Source organism: Myotis davidii, unplaced genomic scaffold (assembly GCF_000327345.1).
Source record: "Myotis davidii unplaced genomic scaffold, ASM32734v1 scaffold705, whole genome shotgun sequence".
In the NCBI taxonomy this organism is placed as follows: domain Eukaryota; kingdom Metazoa; phylum Chordata; class Mammalia; order Chiroptera; family Vespertilionidae; genus Myotis; species Myotis davidii.
Window position 1 is genome coordinate 1887573 of NW_006296405.1, and position 5708 is coordinate 1893280.

Consider the following 5708-nt stretch of genomic DNA (forward strand, 5'->3'; position numbering starts at 1 on the left):
GTCCAAATGTAAGAATTTGTGTCCCTCTGCACTCTCAAAACCCCATAAACCATACGATTATTTAACATACACCTATTTTGGTAAAGTTAACTAGGTGTTCCTATTACCAGCACTGGCTGTCCTTAATGGACTGTGAGCTCCCCGAGGCCAGGGCTTCTCCCGGTTTTATCCCAGCCCTTAGACTAGAAGCTGGAACCAGTAGGAAGCTCAGTAAACGCTAAATGCCTGCATGCTCAGGGGTCGCTGGATGGCTCGGGCCGGCCATTCCTATTCTGAGCACGTGGCAGGGCAGTGCGACAGGCATTTTGCACATGCCAGTCTCTGCAGAAAGTGTGGGCGCTGCAAGCAGTGCCGTGATCAGAGTGTCCCCTTGCTGGAGGGGTTGCCTCCCTGCGTCTGGGCAAGGGCCCTCGCTCTCCATAACTGAGCCAGCCCCCAGCTCCTCCCTCAGGCCCACTGAGACCGACACCCACAAGGTGGAAGCCACATGTAGACAAAGCTCACAGGCCTGGGGCAGGGGACCCGTTTTCTATTTCTGGCCCTGCCCTTAATAAGCTGGGTGACCTTGGGCAAGTCACTCTGTCTCCTTCCTCATCTTGTAAAATGAGCTTGGACAGTGATAGCTAATCCTCCCACTAGAGAACTCATCAGAATCACCTAGGAAGCTTAAAAGTGCAAGTCCCAGGTGCTGGCCCACAGGAACTGAGAGAGGAAGCCTGGACTGGGAAGCGATATATGCATATTTACACGATAATAAAAAGGTAGTCAGAAATGCTTGCCTATGGTGGAAAAATTATTTCGTACCCAGGGAATTATAATAAGCACTCCACACCCCATTTGTGCCATAGGCAACCACTTTTAATCACGTTTTACGTGGTACTATCTTACTGCTAAATATAAGTTCTTATTTTATCAACTTCAAACATTATCCATTGCCTTCCTGCTATGCTAGCTGAGGGTCTAGCTCACTTAACCCACCCCTATCCCCACTCCCCATACAGTCCTGGCACTATTTCTAGAAGCTGCATGTTAATGCAAACCCCAGGGGATTCTTGAGGTAGCTGGTCAGCCAGCCACACAGAGAAACACTGATCGGTTGCTTCCTGGATGGGGAGAGAGCCTACAACCTGGGTATGTGCCCTGACTGGGAATCGAACCCGCCACCTTCTGGTGTACGGGACGATGTTCCAACCAACTGAGCCACACTGGTCAGGGCCCTCAGGGCATCTCTTAAGCCCATGGTTCTCCTGCTCGGCTTCTGGAGCCTTTTCCCACCTCGGGGAGCTCAGAAAGGCTGGGCATGGGAGCCATGCTGGCCACCACGTGTTCTGGGTTTGTGGTGGGTGAAACTGCCCTGCCCTGTCATCGCGTTACCTCTTCTCACAAAGTGTCACCTCCACGCCCCAGTTGGATAGTTAGGATGAGCAGATTTGTCCTTTAGGGACTGGCTCAAGCAGATTGCTGAGCACCTGACTTCTTTATAACCGCCAAGGAGTGGTGTATACAGACAACAGCACGTACGGAAACGAGAATGCACACACTATAGCTAATGCAACATGGACGAGCTCACAGACGGGGAGTGAGAGAAGGCAGGCACAAAACACACATGCAGACTCCACCTGCGCCAAACTTAAAACCAGGCAAAACTGGAACACAAACACACCACAAAAAAGCAACAAAACCATCAAACTCATCTCCTGGGATAGGGGGGGTTACCTTTGGGGGTGATGGCCTGGTGATGTTCTCTCTGTGATCTGAGTAGCTATGCTGCACAGGTGTGTTCACTTTGTACACTTTCCTGAACGTACTTTTTTCCCAATATACACAAGAAACACCAAGCACCTTTCCATCCTCTTGGTAAACAAGCCCTCCCTTAGGATGGGCCCAAGCAGACAGGCAAAGCCACAACAGGCCTGGTCTCTGTGGCCCGCAGTGGGGTGGGGGAGGGGTGCTGCCCAGACCCCTACCCTGCAGGTCACCATGTATTTCAGGGTTCCAGCCTGGCGCCCCACAGAGCGCAATGGCTTGCTGGGTCAGGGCAGTGGCGGGAAATGTGGCCCGGGAAGGGTGGCAAGACACTAGCCAACTAAGACTTGAGCGCCATCTTCTCCACCTGCCGGCAGCCAAGCTGTCCGGGGGAGGGTGGGCTCTGGCCCCCCGCCAGCCTCCCCAGGCTGCTGGCCAGCCCAGCGTAAATATTATTACCTCCCACGCATCTGAAGGACGTTAATTATTAAAACACATGCCACCCAGGGTAGTGCACTGTAATTAGGTTCAAATTAAATTAGCATCCTCTTGTAATTATGACATCAATAACCACTCTCGAGGCCCCAGTGCTCCAGTCCCCCCGTTACTTCCCAGCATGGGCCGATGCAAGGAAAGGGTCCGCTGGCTCCCTGGGACGAGGAAGTAATCAAACCAATAAATAAAGGGAGCAGCTACGCCAGCCTTTCCGTACTGCTCACTGGCAGGGAGGAGGGTGAGCAGGGCCACCAGGGAGGGCCCTCGCTCTCAGTACTTCCCTGGTGGCTCTGCTGCGTCAGCCTGCAGAGACCAGAAGTCCCAGCGCCTTCACAGACCAGCAGCGCTGCTTCCGGCCATCTGTTAGCCCTCCTCCGCCCTCCTCCTGGGCCACCTCCCAGCCACCGGCCAGGGCCTCAGCCCGTCTGGGTGCACTGCACACGGCCGTGGCTTACTCTAAATGTGTTGGCATCTGCTGCCTCCTCCACACCTAGACTGGACATGACCTTGGCACTCACTGAACCCAACACTGTGCTGGCGGCTGGATAGATGGATAAGTAAGTTGTGTTCAAAGAGATTTTGTTGTTCAACTGGGAAGGAGGATGGGGGAGCGGAGTCCTGACACCGAGGAGCACGTCTGCAATCCCAGCTGGGGAAGGACCTCTGGAGAGTTTTGGGTGCTACGTGGGCAGGTGCTGATGCTAACGAGCTTCAACTATGGATGCACCTGCCCTCGGAGTGCCTCCTTAAGTCCTGCACCTTGGGGGTTTGGCTTGGCTCACCCCAGTCCCAGACCTGCCCAGGACGGACCTAGGAATGCAACAGACATGGCCGAGAGAGGCTCACGGGGCTGGGACCAAAACCAGACCAGCGGCAGCAGCGCCCCCTGACCTTTGTCTGAATCAGCCTGAGAGAAGAAAGGCAGGAAGGAGCGGGGAGGTTCAGGCATCATTCAATTGGAGAGCCAGAGGGTTTATTTTGGTGCCGTTGTAACCAAGGCAACTGTTAAGATGGTGAGATGATTTCAGACCCTTTCACAAAAGAGTGGGTTGGCATCTTGCCCCCCGAAAATTGTGCTCAAGTGAATGCACACTGTGTGGCCCCACCAGGAGGTAGAGAAATGTGCGAGATGGGCATTCTCTTCTCCATGATGCCTGAAAATAAAGTGGGAGACATGGCAAGAAGCGGCTTGCTGCTGGGGCAGGACAGTCTCCAGGAGTGGGGACAGATGGAGTATCGCACAATTCGTCACCTAGCTGACTTCTTGGGCCCCACAAGGAGCTGGTACGAGGAGCAGAGCCCTTGTTACGACCCACCCAGAGGGGCTGCAGCCAGGAACATGGAGTCTGCGCTGACTCCACACCTCCCCCTCCCCCTCGGTCCGCCTCACTGTCTGCTCCCTTTTAACTGGAGTGCATCCCAAGTACTGGACACATACATTAAATTTGTTGTTGTTGTTGTTGTTTTGCCTAAAACAGGAGGGATAGGGACACTCCAGGTGAACCCTGAGCCTGAACAAGTGGATGTAGGGGCAGAACTGCCAGGGGCCAGAATTTTCGGGGGCCCAGGATCTCTGGTATAAAAATGAGAGGCGGCCCAGCCAGTATGGCTCAGTGGTTGAGCACCGACTGACCTAGGAACCACGAGGTCACAAGTTTGATTTCCAATGAGGGCACATGCCCGGGGTTGCAGGCTCGATCCCCAGTGTGGGGCGTGCAGGAGGTAGCCAATCAATGATTCTCTCTCATGGTTGATGTTTCTCTCTCTCTCTCTCCCTCTCCATTCCTCTCTGAAATCAATAAAAAAATATTTTTTAAAAAAAGTGAGGCGGCTGCCCAGCCCGTATGGCTCAATGGGTGAGCACCGACTGACCTAGGAACCATGAGGTCACAAGTTCGACTTCCAATGAGGGCACATGCCCAGGGTTGCTGGCTCGATCTCCAGTAGGGGGCGTGCAGGAGGCAGCCAATCAATGATGTTGCTCTCTCATTGATGTTTCTATCTTTCTATTCCTCACCCTTCCTCTTGCTCTAAAAAAATCAATAAAATATTTTAGAAAATGAAAATAAAAATGAGAGATGGCTAGCCAGGCCCCACCACCTACACTGACTTTCCCTAAGACCAAGGATCAATTTCCATGGCAGCTGGCATCTCACCCAGATCAGAAGGTGGGGCGGCAAGTGGGCTGCCAGGAAGCAGCGCCAGCACGTCTCACCAGAGTACAGGCCTGGGAAGGGCAGGCCACACGATGAGGTCAGGGGTGGGGGTAGGGAGGACAGGTAGATCCCTAGACACTGTGGACGGCGGAGTGGTGACCACCCGTCTCACACAGACACACACACACACACCCCTGCTTCCTCTCCCTGGCAGGCCCCTCACTACACCACAGTGGCTGCCCTCGGGTGCTCTGCTCCCCTGGGGGCTAGCAGTCCCTGTCATCTGAGCTGCGCGGCCAGCTCTACCTTGACAGTGGGGACACTGTCAAGTCAAACGGAGCAAGAGATAATCACCTGGGGGCAGGCACTCCCCGGCCACGGCTTCTGGAGCACACTGACCTTCAGCTCCGTCTCCAAAGAACGGACGGCGGAGGGAGCTGAGCAGGGACCAGGGCCCCGATCTTGCCCACGCCATGCCAGCCTGTCTGGTGTTAGCTACGCCTCCTGCTGCCAGGAAGAGGAAAGTCGCCTCACGGCCCTCAGTGAGTCCCTTCTGGCCCTGGCGGGACTGAGCCTGGCCAGTCCTCTGTGGAAAGTCCTGGGCACGGCTTGCCGAGCTGCTCCCATCTCTAAGGTCCTTGAGGGCAGCCACGTGCAGTGTCCAGACTGATGAGTCAAAGGAGAAGATCTGCAGCCTTCTGCACGTGGCCGAGGTGCCAGGTGATGCCCACCACACCCTAGGGGCTGCTCGGAACTCGGGAGGACTGCCCAGCTCCCACTGACAGGCATGCTCCTCTCCACGACCAGCCTCCACGGTGAGTGAAAACAGGGAGAGACCGTGGTGAGAGCGGGCTTGCCTGTTGGGACAGGCAGCAGCCCCAGGAGTGAGGAGACACGTCATCTACACGCCTGCTGACGTCTTGGCCCCTAGAGAACTGGGCGTAGTCCTGGAGAGGTTCCTGGGAGTGTGGCTAGGCATGTGGTGACCACCTGGGAGCCACCAGTGCCCAGTCTCCTGGCTCTGGGCTCCACCATGACCAACAAGGGCTGCAGACAGCACGTACTATTTTATTGGGCCTCAAAAGCTTTAAATACAGAAAAGGAGAGGCGCGCTGGCATTTGAGAATGGACGTATCAGAGAAATCACATGATCAACAGCTGGACAGAGCTGGGAAGAAAGGCAGTCTGGGATAGAGGTGGGGTGCTCTCTGGCAGCGGGCCTCCAGTGCCAGGATCACACCCCCATTAGCATGAAGTCTTTCATGTTTCTTCCTGATTTGAGGACAATTTTTAAAAAACCACAACCCCCCC